At 42.3% G+C, this 22,690-nt stretch overlaps 1 long non-coding RNA gene across 1 annotated transcript; it reads left to right on the top strand.

Annotated features, from left to right (window-relative positions):
- The first annotated feature begins 442 nt into the window (after positions 1-442).
- On the top strand, positions 443-20,246 carry LOC144370634 (uncharacterized). The gene is made up of 2 exons (XR_013430539.1): positions 443-677; positions 20,092-20,246. It is a non-coding gene; the product is annotated as an uncharacterized LOC144370634 (long non-coding RNA).
- The last annotated feature ends 2,444 nt before the right edge of the window (positions 20,247-22,690 follow it).

Here is a 22,690-nt window from a genome sequence, read left to right on the forward strand (position 1 = left end):
GCCCATCCCAGAACTATTTAATCAAAACCTCAGGCTGAGGATCAGCAATCCGTGCCTTAAGAAGTCAGCTAGGTGTTCTGATCCTTCCTCAGGTTTGAAAACCTCTCTGTTTATAAAGATCAGTAAAGCCAAGATTCAAATAACCCAAGCTGGTAAAGTCACAGCCAGGAGATTGGAGGAGGGCAAGATGGAATCTGAGCCAAATCAGAGAATGGAGTTTCTGGGAAATGGCTCTGAGCACCCGCGGCTATTTTCAGCTAGTCTTTATCTCCCACAGGTGCAACCTATGAATGGGCTGGGCTAACTTAAAGGGCCAGAGGCAAAGCAGATAGAGGCATATTTGCAGGTATTTTTGCAGGTCATCCTGATTCTTTTGGAATTACAACTTGTGGTTTGTCACCTTTTCTGTAGTCCAAAGGATTAGTTTTTGTCAGTTCCTTTTGGAGAATACTGGCCTGACTTGAACGTGGCCTTATGTAATCAGAATTTTGCCATTGGATAAGTTTAGTCCTCTTAGCCAATGCAGCAACCAACTCTGCAGCATTCTTGGTAGGAGATCAGGGACCTCCCCTCTCCCTGTGCTCCCAACCTTCAATACTACAGCTCGATGCAATGCATTCCATTTGTTGGAAAATCCTTCCTTTGGATGGCCCAAAGCACCTATCACCTTGCATACAGTAAGTACTGATGCATATTAATTGAGAGAATAAGTGGATTACATTGAACAGACATCCGATCCTGTTGACCCTCTCCTCTCTGGTTCTAATACTCTGGTTGGAGCAACACAGGACTTGTCTGCTCCTTCTTGCATTTAAAGATGTCCCCTTCTCTGCTTCCCAAAGCATTTTCTCTAGAAATGTATCTCTAGTTCCTTCCAAAGTTCCTAACACGCACTATTTTTCAGAGATACAGAAACTGCAAGTAAAATGATACCCCCCCAAAAAAAAAGGCCCAGGAAATTGAATTTTGTATCATATTAGAGGGGCTAAGTTGGGTTAAGGAGGAGAATAGGCAGAGATAGAGCTGTGAGGTGGATGAAACAAGGCAATTTAGGATCTAAGCCCACTGAAGATGAGCAATACTGAAGAGTTCTTTGACCAGGAAGGTTTGGATAGGAGTTGAGAGGACTAATGAGGGCCAGGTTGAAATTATTGTGACTAAACACCCCAGGTTCTTGATCTCCGAATTGCTGCCAAGTCAGGGTACAGCAGTCTTGTACTTCACAATTGGCTAACTTCAGGGCTTTACCTAATCCTGATTAAATTTAATCTTGTTTATTCTAATCAGTTTAAAACCATTTGAACTTTGTTTCTGGAATGTGTTCTCTTCCCTTTCAACTTTGTTCCATGCGTCAACTTTATAACCTCACTTTGATCTCTGTGTCTAAATCACTGACAAAAATGTTGACCAGCAGCTCATTAGAAGTTGCCTTTCAAAGTGAAACCTGTATTAACCCTCTCAATTGGTTATGGGCTGTTCAACTAGCTGGTTGTTCATTTGTTCATGGGTAAAGTGCGACTCAGGTAAGGATGGCATCTTGCACTGATGGTACTAGGGAGAAGGCTGAGTCTCTGACAGTGCCCTCTGTTTCTAAGTACATTGTATTGGTCAGCTCTCCACAGTGTGATGAAACAACTAAGATAATTAACTACAAAGAGAAAAGGTTTATTTTGGCTCACAGTTTTAGAGATTCCAGTGTATGACCAGTTGGCCCCATAGCTTTGGGCCTGTGGCAAGGAAGCATGTTGTGGTGGGAGCACGTGGAAGAGCAGAACCGTCATCTCATCAGCCAAGAAGCAAAAGAGGATGAAGAGGAGGCAAGTCTCAATTTTCTTCAAGGACATGCCCCTAAATCATCTAAAGACTTTGCTCTAGTCCCTAGTGCTAAAGGCTTTACCACCTCACAACAGCATCACCCAGGGAACCAAGCCTTTAACATATGGGCCTTTGGGGAATACAACCAAACCCTGGCAGAATTTTTTTTTTTTTTCCTGCTTGAGTCAGCATTGTTTATTCTTCCTCCAGCTGCATCTAATTGGACCTGACTCAAAAGCAACCAATTCATAGGCTTCCAAGGGCCTCTGGGCGTCTTGGGGTGAAGAGCCCTGCCTAGACAGGGTGAGCTGGTCCAGTGAAGTACATATTACCAGCTATTAGAAATATGGAGAGGCCAGGTTTTTAGCAAAAAGGAGCTGAGGCTGACATGTGACCCAGAGAGGGATTAAACTTATTAATATGGGGGTCTAAGAAGGAGGAAGCAACATCTATGAAGAGGTTCAAACTTTAATTTGTCAATATAGTGAACTATTATTGTATAGGAACTCTTCTTACAAAACACCTAGAAGACCTGGATATGATACAACGAATACCCTTTACAATACACAGATGAGCTTATAAAATAGTAAAAGAAATATCCAGAACCAAAATTGAAGAATAAACCAAAATCCAGATTGGTAGCTTTGTGATCAGAAAGTGAGACATCCTGGAGCAGGGTGACTTGTTATCAGACCTAGTTACAGTGAGGGGTTGGGTATGAATCTCCACGGAGACACAGCCTTTGTCCTGCACAGGGGTTAGAGCTCAGGTTCTTGCTGAAGATCATTTATGGGCTACCTACTTAATAAAATAGTGGATGAAAACTTGTCCTCCAACAAGCAGAAGGAGCCAGCAAGGAGACTTGTCTGCTTTGACTTGGTTCTGGATGGGAAAAATACCCCTGAGAATTTGTAGTCACAGCTTGTACTTTGGCTGAGTTTGGTTCTAATTTATACCACCCGGGTGGTCTAGGAATCCTCCAGCTAAGACATTAACATTAAAGTGGGCCAAGGCTGATGATACTGGCAGTCTGGGGAGACTGGCAGAAGCAAACATCGAATTCCCTTGGAAGGATATACCCTGATCCTGACTTTAGAGAATTCCCACAGATGGAGTTCTACTGGATGTGGGCTCAAAATTTCAAACTCATGAGGAAATAATCCATCATGCGTATGTGTCAGAGGACATGACTAAGAACTTCAGAAAATGGAACTATTAGGGATTCTTAAAAATAAAATGCTCAAAGTGATTAAAGACATAATGAAGTAATAAAAATGCAGAGATAAATATGATGAAAAATGGCAGGCGTATGAAATGAAAAATGTAGGCACTGAAATTAAAATATAATCATTGTATGAAAAAGCACATTTATACAAAGCAGAAGATAATAAATAAGCTGAAAGCTAGAGCTGAAGAAAAGGTCCAGAATTTATTGCAAAAAAGATAAAGAGATATAAAATATTAAAAAGAGGTTAAGAGACATGAGGGATAGACTAAAAATGAATCTAACAGAAGTTTCTTAAAGAAAAGTAAAAAAGAAAGAGGGAGAGTCAGTATTTAAAGGAGATGGTTGATAATTTTCCAGTGTTGTTGAGAGACATTCGTCATAGATTCAGAAATCACAGAGGTCCCGGGCAGAATAAATTAAACTAAAGCCAAAACCAAACATGTTTGTGGTAAAAGTGCAGAACCCGAGAGACTAAAAAGAAGTCTCAAAAACAATCAAGACCATCTACAAGGAACAGCAATTAGATTACTACCAGATTTCTCAACAATAATAATAGAATCCTGAAAAATCATGTAATAAAATATGCAGAATGCCAATGAAATATTTTTATACCTGGCTAAACTATTGTTCAAGTGTGAAGGCAAAAATAAAAACATTTTCATAATGAAGATTAAAGGACACTCACACTCTCACTGAAAGAATTAGAGGATGTAGTTTAGGAAGGATAAAATTGAAAAGAGAAGGTAGCATTCGTATGCAAGAGGAAATGATGACAGGGTGGGGGATGCAGCTGAGTGGTAGAGCACTTGCCTAACACGAAAAGTGAGGCCTTGGGTTCCATGCCCAACTCCAAACATAAATAAATAAATAAGTAAAAACATGGCAATCTGAACAAGTCTTGACTGAATAAATCAATAATAATGATGGTGAGTAATTTGGAGGGATATGACAAGAGGTGGCACTACATAGTTGAAACCTACAGGGAGAAGTCAAGTGCAGTGACACATGCCTGTAATCCCAGTGGCTCCAGAGGCTAAGGAAGGAGGATCGAAAGTTCAAAGTCAGCCTCAGCAATTTAGCACCTCACCGGTTGCTGATTTAAACAAAAGGACTGGGGATGTGGCTCAGTGGCTAAAGTCTCCTGGGTTCAATTCCTTAGCCCTCCAAAACAAAACAAAAAACAAACAAAAATCAGCAGATATTATTGGAATTAGAACGTTAAAATTTAGGAGGGCATAGAGATATTGATGAAGGCAAATATGTAGGCCATGGCAGGTATGGAAATGTACTAACTTCCTAACTCTCTGTTTTAGTCAGTTTTTTTTTTTTTTTTTTTTTTTGGTCCCTATGACCAAAAACACTGACAAGAATGACTTAGAGGAGGAAAAGCTTATTTTGGCTCACAGTTTTAGAGATCTCAGTCCCTAGATGGCAGACTTCATTGCTCTGGGCTCAGGAAAGGCAGAACATTATGGTAGAAGTATGTGGAGGAAGAAAGCATCTCAGGACATGGCAATCAGGAAGCAGAGAGAACTCTGCTCACCAAGGACAAAATATATCCCCCAAAGGCATGTCCCCAGGGGACCTACCTCCTCCAGCCACACCTACCCACCGACAGTTACCATGGAATTAATCCATTCAAGTGGACTCATGCAAGAAGGTTAGGTTGGGTTCTCCTAACCCAATCATTTTACTTCTAAACTTTCTTGCATTGTCTCACACATGAGCTTTTAGGGGGACACATCATATCTAAACCATAACACATTCTGTTCCATAAAGGACTTCATGCCCAGTTCTGAGATACCTGAGAGCTTCTCAGTTTCTAGCCTCACGAGGATCTGCCTTCATGTTCAAGCCAAAGTCGTGCTATTCTCATAACTAGTGATGAAACAAAAGCTGACCATTTCTATTGAACCAGAGACTTCACAGCTCATTGTTGGGCTAGCAGAGATTTTGTGGGATCTGTATTACAATCTGAGGCTCCCCTCAGCCCAGTTCTTCTTTCTTTTCCCTTACATAGTGTTATTCTCCCAAGGTCCTTCTACACACCTATTTCCTTCTAGTGTTTGCTTCCTGGAGAACCCAGACATGTGACACATGCAAAAAAATGTGAGGAACTACTAGGAAAAAGAGAAAAGAAAAAATGATATATGAAGTATAATGTCCAAAATAGAAGGGAGGAAAGAAAAGTGAATTAGAATGGAAAAATAAAGCAAAAATAGAAACACAATATAATATGGTAGAAATAAATCTAAATATATCACACCAGTTGAAAACCAGAGATTTTCAAATACCTCATGATCTCATTTCCACAAGGAATCTAAAAATAATGAACTTACCGAAGTAAAGAGTGGAGTGGTGGTTCCCAATGGTTGGGGGAGCCAGGAGATGGAGCAGGGAGATGTTGACCAAAGGGTATGAAGTTTCAGTTAGACAGAAGGAATAAGTTTTTGTAATCTATTGCACATCATGGTGACCACAGTTAATAAAGATGTATAGTATATTTCAAAATTGCCGAAAGAATGGATTTAAATTTTTCTCACTACCAAAAAACAAGCATATGAAGTGATGAATATAATTAATTAAGATAATTATTCTACAGTGTATACCTACATCAACACATATTGTACCTCATAAATATATAATTATTTTATGTCAATTAGAAATAAAAATTCTGAAAATTAAAAAAAAATCAAAAACAGAGATTGTCAGATGGTATTAAGGGAAAAAGGCAAAATTGACCAAATAAGCCTTAACAAGAAGCTCACCTAAAATCTTAGTCTACAGGAAAAGTTGAATGTGAAAGGCAATATCAGCTAAAGGAAAGCTAGTATGTTGATAACTGAAATGATAGGATTCAAGACAAAAGTGTTGTTAGAGGTTGGGGTTGTGGCTCAGTGGTACAGCACTTGCCTAGCATGTTTGAGGCACTGGGTTCAATTCTCAGAAACACATATAAGTAAATAAATAAAGGTCCATTGATAACTAAAAAAGATATTTTTAAAAAGTGTTGTTAGGGTGAAGATATGTAACAGTAAGGTAAAAATCCTTAGGGAAACATCAATTCTGAACATGTATATATTAGTAATTTAACTTCAAAATATATAAACAAGAATGAACAGACTTTCAAGAAGACATTGGTAATTTTATAATCACAATGGTAGATTTTTACATTTCTCTCCAGGTAAATAATAGCTCAATTTGACCAAAACATTTGTAAGAACAGAGAAGATTTGCATAATACAATTAGAAATCTTGATCTAATGGACATATAAAGAATCCTGGCCCCCATGCTCTACCTCATTTCTTCATCTGTCATAACAGTTATTTAGTGGGAAAGTCCATTCTAAGTATAACACAAAATCCAGAAGACAGAAAATTTGGTAAATTTGACTTAGGGAGGTTAACACTTTCTACCTGGCCAAAAATAACATCAAACAACTCAAAATCCAAACAATAGAATGCAATAATTATAACACAAACAATAAAGAGCTAGTTTCCTCAGTCTATGTGGAACTTTTACAAATTAATAAAGACCACAACATAATATAGATCACAACACAATATAGATCACAACATATATAAATAAAGGACATCCAAGTGGCTTTTAAAATCCTACAGGAAGTCTGGTGTGGTGCTGCAGGCCTGTAATCCAGTAGCTCCAGAGGATGAGGCAGGAGGATCACAAGTTCAAAGCCAGCCTCAACAACAGCAAGGTACTAAGCAACTCAGTGAGACCCTGTCTCTAAATATAATATAAAATAGGGCTGGGGATGTGGTTCAGTGGTCAAGTGCCCCCCAAGTTCAATTCCCAGTACCTCCCCAACAATTAAAAAAAATGCTACAGGAAAGTGGGTATGGTGGCACATACCTGTAATTCCAGTTACTGGGGGCACTAAGGCAGGAGGATCTCAAGTTTGAGGCCAGCCTCAGCAGTTTAGTGAGGTCCTGTCTCAAAATAAAAAATGAAAAGGACTGGGGTTGTGGCTCAGTGGTAAAGCACCCCTGGATTCAAGCCCCAGTACTGGGGAAAAAATAAGATCCTATTGGAAGACAATGACACTTGTAAAAGAAATGCAAAATTAAAATCCATTGAAATTCTGTGAGATTAGCAAAACAACAACAACAACAACAACAAAAAGATGTTTGAATTTGGAGAAGGTATGAAGAAATAGTTACTTTAATATATTGTTGGTAAGTGTGCAAAGTGTTATACTCTCTATGGAAGGCAATTGACAATATCTATCAAAATTACACATAGTTTGATCCAGCAATGTTTCTTATAGGAACATGTCCTGCAGAGAGACTAGCTCAGTCATGCAAATATATATAAGCAATAATACTAATTGTGGCTTTGTTTACAATGACAGAACACAAGAGGCAACAAATGTATCAGTTACCCCTGTATAACAAACCATTCCAAACTTAGTGTTCTTAAATGACTTTTTATTGTTGCCTTTGGTTGACAGGTCAGGCAAATGAATCTTCAGTGTATTAAGCAACTGTGGTCAGCTCCAGGTCAGATAAGAACCTCTGCTTCTGGGAGTTCGCTGGCTGTTGGTTGGTGCTGAGTATGACGGGGCCATGTGTTCTACACCATCCAGCTGGATAGCTCCGGCTAGTGCACATGGTGAAAATAGGTTTCCATAAAGAGCAAACTGAAATGTGCATGCCCTTTTGAGTCCTAGTCTTGGAGCCAGCACAGTGTCATTTCTGTTGCACTCAATCAGCCAAAGGAAGCCACAGGGCCTGTCCAGATATAAGAGGTATTAAGTCTCTACTTTTTTTACTTGAAGAACTCAAAACATATTGACAAGGGGTGTGGATACAGGGAGAAGTAAGGGATTGGGGTCATTTTTGTATCCACAACAAATAGAAATATCTACCAATAGATAAAATCTAGTTAAAATAACTAGGGAAGGTAATAGCCAGTATTTTAAAATAATAAGGCAAGGTGATACAATATTTTAAAAGAATAAGGCAAATCTGTAAGAATTGAGATGAAAAGTACTTCAAGATTTATTGTTAAGTAAAATAAAAAAGCAGTGTGAAGCATTGCTTTATATTATTTTATGTCACTTTTGGGAAATATTTTTAAGTGGGCATATACATTTTTGCTTGCAATATGAATAAATCTGTGGAATAATAAAGATGTGGTTGCCTTGGAAGAGTGGGATTTGGGAACTGGGATCATGGGTGGGAATTTACTTTTCAGTCTATATTTCTTTGTATTTATTTTTCTTTAATTAAAAAATTATCATACAGTAAAATTTACTTATTTTTCCTTTTGGTATACAATGCTACAGGTTTTAACATGTAAATTTGTGTAGTGACTACTATAATTAAGATAGAAAACATTTCTATGTCCCCCCCAAATTCCCTTATGTGCTATTCTTTTTTTTTTTTTTTTTTTTTTGAATGCTAGGGATGGAACCCAGGGCCTCATGCATGCTAGGCAAGAGCTCTACCACTGAGTAACAACTCTAACCCTTTTTATTTTTTATTTTAAGACAGGGTCTCATTAATTGTGATCCTCCTGCTTCAGCTGGCATGTACCACCACATCCAACTTGGTTATTCTTTTCTATTCCCATCCTAACCTCTAGCAACCATTGATTTGTTCTCCATCATGATAGTTCTTTTTCCCTTAGATATAAAAAAGTATGGCCATCTATCATCAATTAAAAACTCGATAGATTTTGTTATCTGTTCTCCAAATATACTACCTCTTCCATGAAACATTTCCTGAGTTTCCCAACCAGATCATGCCTCTTTCCCTTGAAAACCCCATGTCCTTCATTTTCACCTTTTATGGAACATATTATATTGTCTTTTTTATAGTTACTTGTGGACATGTCCTAGTTCCTTTCAACTAGGTTTCTAGCTTAAGAGAAGGTGCCCTGTACTAATCATGTTTTTTATTTCCTATATTTTATGATGCTTTGATATCTTGGGCCTAGAAAGTATTGTCCATCCCAAGGTTAGCTGATTTCTGGGTTTTTTAATTTCTGCAAGCACACTTTTGATTTGTAAACCAGTCAATCCCAAGTCCACGTTCCTGTTGCCGTTTATTAAGCCCCTTTTACAGTCCAGGACAGTCCAGGATGTTATTGGCCTGTCCTAAATCACTCCAGGGCCAGGTACTGAACAACTAGAGACCACTCCTGCAGCTCAGAGCCTGCCAAAAATCATTCAAATAATTATCCAATCTTAACCATGATTAGTGGCTTACTCTGCCTTGCCCATTCTTTTCTAAGAAAACCACAGTAAAGACAGTTGCTCATGTTCCCACCTCCCTTTTCTGCCTTACCACATTCCTGGGGGCTTTCAGAGTAGCCCTATGGGATCTGGTGTGCTCCCTCCTCTTGGGAGCTGTAAGGAGTGGCAGTTGCCTTCTGATCTGTTGGTCTCACCATCCTTGAGTAAGATCAAATCCCAGGTATATTTTAAAACAGACCCTGCTCTTCTCATTTCTGTAGTCTGAATTGCTTAGCACCAGTGGGATCTCCATGAATATTTGGTGAATTATTTCTAATGGAATCATTTGATCCCATACTCCAGCAAATTTTATTTTGGGGTTGTTGACTATTTGCAGTGTGCATGCACCTTCTATTTCCATAGTATAGCAACTATTTCCATAGTATAGCATCTATCAGAATGCTTCCTTCGAGCCTTGCTTTGGAGCTAGAGCAAACTCAAGAGGTCAATTGCATGGAACGTGTTACTCCCTGGTCTATTTCACTCTGGAAAGCTTGGTTCTGCAGAGGACATGGTAGAGCTGGCTTCTTGGTATTAAAAACTGACAGCCCTGACTTGGCCTTGCCTCCTGGGAGAAAGTTCCCTGATTTCTGACACTCACTATCTGAAGGGAGGGGAATTGTGAGCCTCTGAGGATAGAAGCTGACAAAGACCTGTATGTACTGTTCCCAGTGTCACTTGGTGTCTGGTTTTGGAGTGATGAGGGCTGGGACCTCTTCTCACCTGGGCACATCACTGTTGCAAGAAGACAGCTGTCTGACCTTGGCTTCCAAATACATGATGAAAGGCACCACCTATTTGGTGGAGACAGCAAGCAGCCTACGTGTGACACTTTTACAAATTAGGTTCAGGGAAACTCATTGCAACCAAAAGATGGAAGAAACTCAATTCTTTGAAGTGGGATCTTGAAAGAGCATGATTTTTCCCCTCAATGACTGATTTACTTAAACAGTGTAGACTCTATCCCTCTAGTTAGTGCATTCCTTAATGATTCTCTGGATGGGTGGTGGATCTTTCCTGTCACTTGTCATCACTTGCAACAGTCTCATTCTAGTATTTAAGAGTTGTTCCCGGTCCTGTTTCAACACGTCAATCTTAAGTGTCCTATTACTTGGTTCTGTGGCTGCCCCAGAACCTGTGGATCCTGTCCCCCTGCTAATCATACACATGTTCATACACAACCATAGGAGTCACTAGGGGTTCTCCTGACAGCCTCCAGAAGCCGTAGAAACCTTGAGTGGGGTGGCAGGTACCCCGCCTTCTTTGCTAGTACTTTATGTTCCAATCCTTCTAAGTCCACCTGACACTGGCCAGTCCAATGAGCCTCCCACTTGGGAAAAATCTCTGGTCTAGGAATAGGCATCAGTATCTGTAGAGAATGAATTGTGTTCCTCAAAAAGATATGTTGAGGGACTGGGGTTGTGGCTCACTGGTAGAGTGCTTGCCTGGCACATGTGAGACACTGGGTTTGATCCTCAGCACCATAAATAAATAAATAAATAAATAAATAAATAAATAAATAAATAAATAAATAAATAAATAAATAAAATAAAGGTATTGTGTTCATGTGCCACTTAAAAAAAAAGAGATGTTGAAGTTTTTACTCTTAGTATCTCAGAATGTGGCTTTATTTGGAAACAGGGTCACTGCATATTGTATTAGTTAAGATGAGGTCATAGTGGAGTAGTAGAGAGGAGGAGGGCTGGGGATGGAGCTCAGTGGTAGAGAGCTTGCCTAGCAAGTGTGAAACCCTGGGTTCCATCCTTAGTATTGGGGGAAACAAAAACTGAAGAGACAAAGAGATGCATGGGGAAAAATGGCTATGTATGTATTGGGGGACAGAGACTGGAGGGATGTACCCACAAGCCAAGAGCACCAAAGATGGCTGGCAAACCATGAGAAGCTAGGAAGAGGCATGAAGTATTCTCCTCCACAGCTTCCAGAGCGAGCACGACTCTGTTGACACCTTGATTTCAGACGTCTGGCCTCCTGAATTTTGAGGCAATAAATTTCTGTTGTTTTAAGCTATTTAGTGTGTGGTACTTTGTGGCAGAAGCCCTAGGAAACCATACAGTACGTCTGCTCACAAGTTTCCAAGGGCAAAGGAACACATGTCAAGCAGGTCTACTTGGTCCTCAAAAATGGAGGAGGGCAACTAAAGTGTCATGCACTGTGGTGCTTCTAAGTACCAGAATGTTCTCTGAAGAACTTCTCATCACCCTCCACTCCAATGGGTTCTGCAGTTCAGTCATTATCCAGCTGGGGGATAGGAGTCCCTCTTTCCTCCTTCCAGGCATCACTTACCTTTACTGATTAGAGCCTCCTCACTCTTCTTCAAGGCAGGGAAAACCCTCATCATTACTGCAGAATTTGTAAGACTGGAGACCCTCCTTCCTGTTCAACTCTTTCCCTGGACTGGGTGGGTGGTAGGCATGCCAGCTCTGGCTCCTGTTATCTTGTCCTATTTGACTAAGTTGGTAACTCTCTGAAGGTAGCATGTGACATCCTGACTGTGCTTGCCTTTCTTCTTACCTGCCCATCATTCTGGGTAACTAGAAGAGCCCTATTCAATATCACTTTCCCTCATTTACAGTAGACTCTGTACTTCACCAAAGGAGCCCAAAGGGCTATGATATGAGGTGGACCGCTTCTGGGTCTCAAAGGTTAGCGAGCAGAGGGCAGAGTGAAGCGGGCAGAGCCAGCCTCCTCCTCCAGCAATGCCAACTGCCAAAATCCATGTTGCCTCAGAAAGAAGGTCACCTAGCTTTGGACTGTCTCCTGTAAAGACTGGGTCTTGGGACAACTCCTGACAGGCCAGAGACTGGAATTGGGAATCTCATAATGTTTTTCTACCTGAATCAATATTTTTTCCCCTCTGGGGAAAATCTCATCTATGAGGATATCTAGGACAGAATTGAAAGTGGAGAGGGTCACAATTCAGCCTGAAGCTGGAGATGGGTATGGAACCAAGGAGAATCAGCCTCCATCCTTGCCTTAGTTCTAGCAAAGAGGAAGGCAATTTCCAGGCAGAATCATGCCCCTGCCCCTTTGAGTTCCTCTCTGAGGGACTAACCCCTTCATAGAGCTAGTAGTTTCTGAATCTCAGATAGCTATCTTGGCCAAGTCACTCTGAAGCCCATGGGGACAAACGCCTGTCTCCCTGTGGTATCAGGGGCTGGCCTGTTCTGAGGTGATGGGATCTGAGGTGGCCCTGCCCAGGTCTGCCCTCATTCTGTACCTACCTGAAGGCTCCTCCCAGGAAGCAGCTCCCAGTGCAGCTCAGGTGAGTCTCTGATTGGCTGTCACTGGCAAAGAGCCAGCGCTTCCCCAGTCCACCTGAAAACAAGAAGGCAGAGGTGGCTAGTTGCTAAGGTGGCAGGGACAGGCTCCTCACCCTGAGCTCTCTTGGGCCTTGCTGGTCCCTGTCAAGGCAGGCTTGCCTTTCTTGATGTGTGTCTCATTTCTGACTAGCTTCCCAACCTTTTCTTTTTGTCTTTGTCAGACGTAGAGAAGGCTAGTCAGATGGGCAGGATTCTTCATTCTAGGCCCTTCAGGGACTGAATGTCAGCCTTTAGGTGGGACGTGCTTGGGTCAGGGGCCTAGTTCTAGCCCAATTATATAAGAGTCAGCTCTGGGCAAAGAGCAGCTGAGCTGGGCAGAGGTGGAAGGCTGGGCAGGGTGAGTCAACAGATGGGAGTGGGCTTGCTTGAGTAACTGACCCCTCTAGCTCAAGTGTTTTTTCACAGTGATTACCCTGCCCCTCTCTTAACTACTATTTCCCTTCCTAAATCAGCCCTCTGGGTTATAAATTTTCCTTAGTGTAAATTTCTCTGGACACGAGAGGGCAATGGGTGATGGTGAGAGAGATGGACGATGCTGAGAGTTGGGAGAAAATTCTTATGAAAAGGGGAGTGTTTGTGTGTGTGTGTGTGTATATGAGAGAGACAGAGAGAGAGAGAGAGAGAGATTTTGTAACTATATATGACAATTAGTGATTAGTTCTCATCCACATTGACTGTCTAGATTTTTGAAAGTGGTAATGGGGACACAAGTTACCGAGGATAGATTTGTTCGATCAGTTTCCGTCCTTATGATGTTTTCTGGATGTGGTGGAAGACACTGCTTATCCCCTTGCCTAGACAACTCTGTAGAGCCTGGCATCAATGTACATACCTGGAGTCCCCACGTCCTTTATGGCAAATGTCCAGATCTCTCCGAGGGCCTAAGGGGCACACTTCTTAAAGTCTGCTCCGTGGATGCACTTGTGCACGTTGGCGGTGTATTCTCAGGTCGCCACCTTGTTGATGACAGGATGGCTCTTTATCTTGCCACCCTTCTTTGTGGGAGCCATTCTACATGGCCCCAACTCCCCCACCCTCCCCCGACCTTCCCTACTTGGAGAGGTGAGACCCTGGGCTCTTTCAAGGTGACAAAACCCCTCCCAATCATGCTCAATGGGGTAAGTAGCTGAAGGATGTCTGAAAAGGTACTGTTTGGAGGCTGCCACTCAGCTCCTGTCCTTGACCTAGAATGGAGTGGTGGCAGATATGACAATGAGCCCACTGGTAGGTTTGGGCATAGGAGGAGCCCTGGCCTTCTCTGGCCTAGAACAGTCCAGATGCAGAGATGCTGACTGGTGTCTCGCTCAGTCTCGCTCAGAAGGAGAAGTACCATCTCTCCTCAAGGAGCTTCCAGTCCATGGACATTTCTGTCATCTCGAGAGCCCTGAGTAATGTAGGCCGTTATAACCAACAACTTTAACCAGTCTGAGTTAGGAGACTTTTGCTACTGTGACTCCAGGACGTTTTGGCGCAGGCTGGAGAAGAAGCTAAGGAGGAATTCCTGAATGAAGTCAGTGGATGGGCAAATCTCGGCAGGGGAGGCAACAACTTTGTGTTTTTAGAGAGGAGTAGGATTAGTACCAGAAATACCTGGAGCTTTATGATATTACAAGTGGTTTCCACCTCTTTTCCTGAGGTTCTCTGATGGTTCCTGGCAAGGGGATGGGCAAATGTATTTTGAAAAGGTTCTCTGGAGAATTCTCTTCCTATATGTGTTTCTGAGAATCACTGCTTTATACCAGTGGTCTCTAAATTTTAAATATATATATATATATTTTTAGGGCTGGGGCTCTAGCTCATTGGCAGAGTGCATGCCTAGCACTGTGAGGCACTAGGTTTGGTCCTTAGCACCACACACAAAAACAAACAAATAAAAGAAAGGTATTATTTCATCTACAACTACAAAAATAATTTTTTTAAAAAAATCTTTATTTTATTTATTTTTATGTGGTGTTGAGGATCAAACCTAGTGCCTCACGCATGCGAGGCAATTACTCTACCGCTGAGCTACAGCCCCAGCCCTATAAAATTTTAAAAAAATATATTTTTATTTGCAAAGGGACATAATACTTTTATTTTGTTTATTTAATTTTGTGTAGTACTGGGGAATGAACCCAATGCCTCACACATGCTAGGCAAGTGCTCTATCACTGAGCTACAACCCCATCTCTGGTCTCTAAATTTTTTGAATGGGATCCCACAGATAATTTTTTTAGTTATATATCCTCAATATTTTGGCATTTATTTTTAAAAAGCACCTCTGTTCTTTATATTCATGTACTAGCACTGTAAAGGAAACAAAAATAGAAAACAACAGGGGCAAGCTTAAAAATAAATAGAAATAGAACTTCTAATATATTTTTTTATTTTTTATGTAAATTTTCTTTTATTTAGACATGACAGCAGAATGCATTACAATTCTTATTACATATATAGAGCATATTTTCATATCTCTGGTTGTATACATAGTATATTCACACCAATTCGTGTCTTCATACATGTACTTTGGATAATAATGATCATTATATTCCACCATCGTTGATTACCCTATACCTCCAACCCCTCTACCCTATCTAGAGTAGAACTTCTTATTTTATTACTGACATCTAATAGATTCCCTAGTGCCTCCTGGATGTGTGCCTCCCCTCTTTTAAAAACTCATATTCTTAGTTTGTATCTGTATCTCTCTTGTCTAGCTCCATGCCTAGCATGCATATAGTAGGTGTTCAATAAATGCTTTTGTGAGATGGATGAATCACAAAGGAATGAGTTAGGGTTAGATTCTTGAAGAATAGGAATATTTTGAAATTACATAAGTGGAGAGATAGAACAAATGGGGAGCCTCCCTCCTACATTAACATTATGATTTATTAACCTCTCTTAATAGTAACATTAAGATTAGATCTTATAGGAGGTCATTAAGTCTGAGTAATGATGGATTGTTTTAGTTAATTAAATTGAATGTATTTATTTATCGCTCATTTCCATTAGCATAGTGGCCCCATATTGCCACATTCTAATGACTGGCCCATTTCCTGACCAGCCCAGTCCATCCTGTGAGAATCTATCAGAAGACCACCAGGAAGAACAGGAAAGCTCTCTGGGGGAAAGGGTTTGGTGAGGCGTCTCCCAGGACATAGAAGCCCCCGAATCTCAGCTTTTAGTTAATTAGGTGCTGTGTAAAACAGGCTTGAAGGGCCAAGTGAAAGGGATTATTATAGACGCCTAATGGCTGGGAATTGATTTATTAGCATGGCACCATATTGGCATGAGACAGAAAGTCGGTCATCATGCATAGTGAATTTTTGCAGGCAGATGGATGGAGGTATCAGCACTACCAGGGTAGTCTCCCCTGGGATTTTTTTTTTTTTTAACTTCTCCATGCCTATCTGTTCCAGGAACTTGCGACTGTCCAGTCTTCTCCCTCGTTTTGTAGATTGAAATAGCAACATTTCTATGGCGCTGAGATAGAGCGTAGGTGTCAACTGTGCTCTCAAAATGCTTTACACTTACATCCACGGGCTGAGTCCTCACCACAACATTGGAGGAAGGTGCTAAGAATTTCCTTCTTTTACAGCTGAGGACATGAGGCACACAGCAGCTGAACCACTTGCCCAGACTGGTTGGTGGCTAGTAAATAGTTGCTCCAGGATTCAAACACCCGCAATCTGGCCCCCAACAACCTGCCCTTAAGCAGTGTATCATTCAATGAATGAGTAAAACTTCCCCTAATTTAAATGACTTAGTTTGCCTTTGGCTCAGTTTAGAGTCCAGTTTTTGCTGATCTTCCACCTTTCCTTCCCCTCACAACCTTGATACCCTAGGCCCTCGCCTCCTAAATCTCTAAATTAATCTGGCCTTAGAGCCTTCATTTACAGTAAAGTGTAAATGACTGTTAATCCCTTAAAGGCTAATCTCCCTGGGAAACATGTTGGCAGGATCCAGAGTGAAGCATCACAAGTGGAACCTGAAGCAGTATCTGGGGTGTCTGTAGTTACAACCCACAAAGAGCGTTTGGTAACTTCAGGTTGCAATATTTAGATGGGCAGCATCTGGGGACACAGCCTCTGAGCTGCTGGAGCTGGATGGAGCCTCAGCAACCCCCCACTGCTCCCAGAGCATTCGTGTTCTCTCCTGGAAACTGTGCCAAGCAGCCACCAGCCGCCACTGACTCCATCGTTAGAAAACCTGGTGCACAGATTATGGCACATTCCATAGTCCCTAAATGTTTGTTTGATTCAAATCTTCACACAACTACTCAGCCTTGTGGGGCAGGTTGGCTTGGTCCGTATGCCAACCCTGCAGCCATCATAACATGTGTGAGTTTGAATGATGGTCCCTGCAGCCAGGATCAAAGGCGGGGTGGGAGCGTGTCAGGAATGGCCTCTTTGAAGGTGTGGGGGAGAAAACAGAGACCCCCTGAGCCGACACTAGTGGTCCGGAGCCTCATCGGGTGTCATTATACATGTGGCCTGCAGAGAGGGGCTTTTGGTGGAATCCTGGGGCGTCCAGGGCTGCACGCAGGGATCACAGGGACTTCTGAGCCTCCCTTCCCAAGAGACGCAGGCCTTGCCTGGGCTCTGTGACTCGTGTGTGGCCTTTATGGGCCGTGACCAATGGCTCAAGGCCTGGGCTGGCAGCCGCAAGCCTTCATCCTAGGCAGGAATTCTAATTAAACTGGAACTCCTGGGTCTCACAAAGAACTCCGCAGCAGGTCCTGCCTTTGGACCCCCACCAGATCGGTCATACCCTTTAATGCCACCCACAGAAATGGGCAGTTCAGGGATTCCCTGCTTCACCTCGTGGTCGGCTGCAGAGGTCTTGGGCCCAGCGTTGGTCCTGATTCAAACAGATCTTTAGAGAAAACACTTTTGACTGTCTCTCAGGTCATTGGGGGCTTGGCCTGCTGTCGGTGCTTCTCTTTTGTGTCTGTTATATTCATTCTTCTTTACAATGAAGTGAGTTGCCTGAGTATTCAGGGAATCTCAGGGTGGGGAAATCCTTTCTTCCAGGTTTCTCCAAACCTGGGATCAACGGGAGGGGTTTCATTGATGGGACCCATCTGAGTACCAGGTGAACTATGCATCCCCAGCATGGAGATCCCTGACAGGGATGGGGAATGGAGTGCTCTCCAGAGAGCTATGCCTGAGGGACGGCTAGGATTTGTATAGGCAGAGAGGAAGCCCGGGGGATAAGGAAATAACTGTCCCACACATACTAAATAAAATGGGAGCTTTATCTGTGCATTAGACATCCTAATCCCCAAATCCATCCTGTTCTGATGATTCCTAAAGCAAAGAGCTGGAATATTTCTGCTCCCCTTCCACACTCAACTTGCAGAGTATCCTGTTGCTATTGAGTTTCCTTTTTAAATTGTGTCCCTTTAAATCTGATTCCAGCAGTATAAAATGTGTGTGATGTGGCTGATGATGGCAGTGATGTGGTAAGGGGAATAAATACCCCTGTGGCTTTGCCGCAAGTGTGTCAACAAATGTATTACTGTTGTCACCCTGCTTTCACACTCTCCCTAGGGCCTCTGTCTTTGTCATAGCCTCCCTTTAACCTCAGCTCAGCCCAGGCCTGAGTCCCCATTTACTTGCTGTTCATTGCAGTACAAAATGCTCAGTGGGAAACGGATGGAAGGCCTGGGGTGAAAGAAGAGATCCAAGGGGACAGGGGGCTGAATTTTGGAGCAAACTCCCTGCTTTCTGTGGGTCTGTCTGCACAAGCTCAGGCCCAGGCTTCCAGCAGACTTTTCTGAGAGTCCAGAAACACCCACACACCCAAACCACTGGGAACGTGGCTTGCTGACCTTGGCAGGAAGGAGGGCTGAGTCGGCCTTTTGCGTAACATAAATGCTCAGCACAGCTGCCCGGGACCTGCCCACTTCTTGGCAAATCCAAGAAGGAAGGAACCTGCTGGCCAAACCTCCCCCATCCACTGGACCTCAAGAGCCCAGGAAACTTGGACTCTGCTCAAGTTAGTAAGTTGAGGCTCCCCACTCCTGAGAACTGGCTGCGGATAGAAGAAAAACCTGGGTAAGAAGGACAGTAAGGAAATCCCTGGGAGCTGCCTGTTGAGAAAATGAAAGATTTGCTGTTAAGCACAAACATTCTTGGGATGAGTCCCATACACTGTGTTAGGGAGCTTCTGGGCCTTTTTGCCTTGATCAATCCAGCCAGGAAGAGGAAAGGAGAGAGAGTAATTCATCGTGGCAAACGAGGATCTCTTTGCTGGTGCTTTTCTCACCCATCCTCAACATGAATGCTGGACCCTCCTCGTCACTCTCCCAACCCCACACCTGGGCTGATCCTGATGCAGTCCTTTGTTCGTAATGTATGCTACCACCCTGCCACTTGTCACCAGCCGCCTGTCCTCTTTCCTCCCTTCTGCTTGTCTAGGTTCCACACACCCTTCTATACCTGAACTGAGTCCCATGACTTCCTTGAAGATTTCCCCGCTCGCTCTGCTTTCTCTCTTCTTGGAACCCTGAAGTCAGTCTCCCACACAGCGGTAGCGCTGACTTTTGCTCTAATATTCCTTGAACCTTAAGCTCTGGCTCTCCAGTCAGATGTCATCACTGAGCACAGCCTGGGTGCACACTGGGAAGGGGCTCAGTGAGCTCAGGTTGTCTGTGGATTCCTGGAAAGAGGACAAGTTCTTCTAGCATTTGAGGATTGGCCACTGTGCCCATTTCTCAAGACCCACCAGATCCCTGGGCCAGTTGGGAAGAGGGTCTTTGGTCCTGAAATTTGGAAGTGAGGCCTCAAGAACTGAGGTGATACAGGTGTTTCGGATAGTCATGTAGCTCCTCATTAATCCCAAGATGCCATTGTGAGGCCTTATGTGAAGATTTCTCAGGAAGCAAGTGGACAAGAAGACACTGCCTCAGTGTCCCAGGGCCACAGTTTCCTCATCTGTCTGAGTGGCTTGAGCAGGTGATCTCCAACATTCTACTGCATGGACCAAATTGTGTCGTCTCCAACTTCATATATTGAAGCCTTAATACCACACTAAAAAGTTTTGATTTTGAATGTTTCTCAAAGGGCCATGAATTAAAGGCTTGGTCCCCAGTCTGTGGTCTACTTGGGAGGTAATAGAACCTTAAGTAGTTGGGGCCTGGTGGGAGGAAATTAAGTCATTGGGGGCATGTCCTTGAAGGGGTTATAGGGTTCCTGGCCCCCTCCTCTTTCTCTTTGTTTCTTAGTTGCCATGAGCTGCATTTTTGCCATGATGTATGGGCTGCCACAGGCCTAAAGCCAGCCCTGCAAGCCAAAATAAGCCTTTTCCCTTCTTAAGTTGATCATCCCAAGTCTTTTGTTATAGCAATGCAAAGCTAACTAACACATACCATGTGGCTGTATTTGAAGACTTTTTAGAAAGAAATTAAAATTAAATGATAAAGACTGGTGGCTTTATAAGAAAACTCTATTTTTCTTTCTTTCTCCAGCACAATCACTAAGGAAAGGCATGTGAATTTGTGGTGAGAATATGGCCATCTGCAAGCCAGAAAGAGAGTCCTGATCAAAATCCAAACCCTATCAGACTCTAATCTTGTATTTTCCAGCTCCTAGAACTATAATAAAATAAATTTCTGTTGTTTAAGTCACCTAGTCTATGGTTTTTGTTACAGAAGCCCAAACTGACTAGTATGCCTACATTTTATTCACTTATTGATTCAACAAGTATTCATCTAGTGGTTACTACGTACCAGAAAATCTTCTTTATATTAAAGTTATAGCGGTAGTGAAAAAATTGATTAAAGACCTTTCTAGACATTCTAATGGGGGAAGACAGATTTTAAAAAGAACAAATAAGCAAAATAATAAACAGTATCAAATAGTATACAAATAGTGTGTGTGTATATATATATATATATATATATATATATATATATATATATATAGAGAGAGAGAGAGAGAGAGAGAGAGAGAGAGAAAGGTAAAGGGAAGCAGGTAGGGAATGCCAGAGAAGGGTGTTTAGGCAAAGGCCTGGGCTCCTACTGGGCTCATCCATGAGATCTTACCCACAAACATGCAGGCAATGGCCTATAGGAAATGAGCAGGTAATCCACATGAATATCTGAGATGTCTAAAAATTAGGTTGAAAATATCCACTTAGGCATAAAAACTGAGGTTCATAATTTAGGAATTTAGTTGACTACAAGTTCACCCAGAGTCCTTGTTGCTGTTCAAAAAGTTAATGCTGCAATAATAGAAATATATCTAGACTATTGTACAGATAAGGTATCTGTACAACAGTGCTCTATCTAGACTAGTATTCAATTCTGAAGACCACATCAAACCATTCCAGAAGACCACAACAATGGTGTTCAAATTTGGAAACCATGTCTTTGGGGAGAAGTTAAGGGAACTGGCGTATTTAGTCTAGAGAAGGAAAGATTTGTGTGTCTATGAGCTGCACAGGAGATTTTCAAGTGTGTAGAGAGTTGCCAGCAATAAGCAGGGCTTATTGTGTGTAGAAACTGAATGTAGGACAAGACCAATGGGTAATAATCCAAAACTTAGTTGGTGCCAATGACGGAACAGAAACTACACAGGTACATTTGATAACTAGGCTTCCCCTAGGATTGGTGGAGGATGGTGAGAGCCAGCATAGAGGTTGAAGGGCAGGTGATAAACATGGTCTTATAATTTAGATCTGGAAATTTCCCCAAAGGCCTGTGTATTTATTAAAGGCTTAGTTCCAGCTTGCTATTGGGAGGTGGTGGAAACTTCAAGAGGTATAACCTAGTAAGAGGTCTTCTGGCCACTGGGATGTGGCCTCAAAAAGGGCTGTAGATCTCTGCTCTCTTCTTTCTTTCTGGTAATGAAGTGAACAGCTTTGCTCTGCCGTTTGCTCCTACCATGACGTACTGCTGCCAACTAGAGTCTTAAAAGAAGTGTGTCCACCCAATCATGGACTGGAACTTTCAAAACCGTGAGCCAAAATAAAACCTTTTCTCTTTATAAGTTGAATTATCTCGGATATAGATTTTTTTCCCAGGACACAGGTGCTGTAGCAGAGACACTTGCAGTGAGGGGAAAGAAGGACTGAGGGTTCTTTGGTTCAGGCAGCTCTAAGAGGTCAACTGGAATATGCACAAAACATCCCAGCACAATGAAAAGCTAAAATCGGGAATCTGGAAGTTCCTCTCTGTCAATCAGTCTCTCTGGATTTCAGGTGCCTCCTATGACACACGTGAATGACAACACCTGCTCTGTTCAAGTGCAGGGGTCACAACAGATGATCGCTGCAGGGCCTTTCCAGCCCAAAGAGCCACTAATCTCAGTTATGAGGAGGAAGACGGCAGCCCATCAAGAGAGGAACATATACAGCCTTGTGAGCCATTTGACAGTGGAGAGACTATGATTTATGCATATTTATGCTCCTTGTTCTTTCTGAAGCCACCCATTAGCCACTTATAATCAAATATGATCCCATTTATATCCGAGTGCAAAAACTGGAACACAACACAAATTGGTAGTTATTACAGATTCCTCCTTCTCCTCCTCCTCCACCTCCTCCTCCTCCTCCTTTTCCTCTTGCTCCTTCTTCTCCTCTTTCTTCCTCTCCCTCTCCCTCTTCTTTCATTATCTTCTCTTCCCCCTCTCCTCTTGATCCTCCCGTTGCTGGGGATGGAACTGAGAAGCCCTCTAACACTGAACTTCATCCCCAACCATTTTTTACTTACTTAATTAATTAATTTTTGGTACCAGGAATTGAACCCAGGGCCACTTAACTACTGAAACATATCCTCAGCCCTTATTAATTTTATTTATTTATTTATTTTAAATTTTGAGACAGGGTTTCACTACGTTGCCCAGGCTGGCCTTGAACTTTCAGTCCTCCTGCTTCAGCCTCCCAAGTAGCTAGGATTACAGGTGTGCACCACCATGCCCAATTTAGCATTTGCTTCCTGAGTAGGAACGGGTAGCTTGTGTCCCAGGGCATGGATATTTCACTTACCCTATATGGTAAGACATTCTGGCAAAGGCAGCTAGTGAGATGGTGGCTTATGGAAATAAGGATATATGATGGATTCAGAG

This window comes from Ictidomys tridecemlineatus, chromosome 14 (genome assembly GCF_052094955.1).
Source record: "Ictidomys tridecemlineatus isolate mIctTri1 chromosome 14, mIctTri1.hap1, whole genome shotgun sequence".
Classification (NCBI taxonomy): domain Eukaryota; kingdom Metazoa; phylum Chordata; class Mammalia; order Rodentia; family Sciuridae; genus Ictidomys; species Ictidomys tridecemlineatus.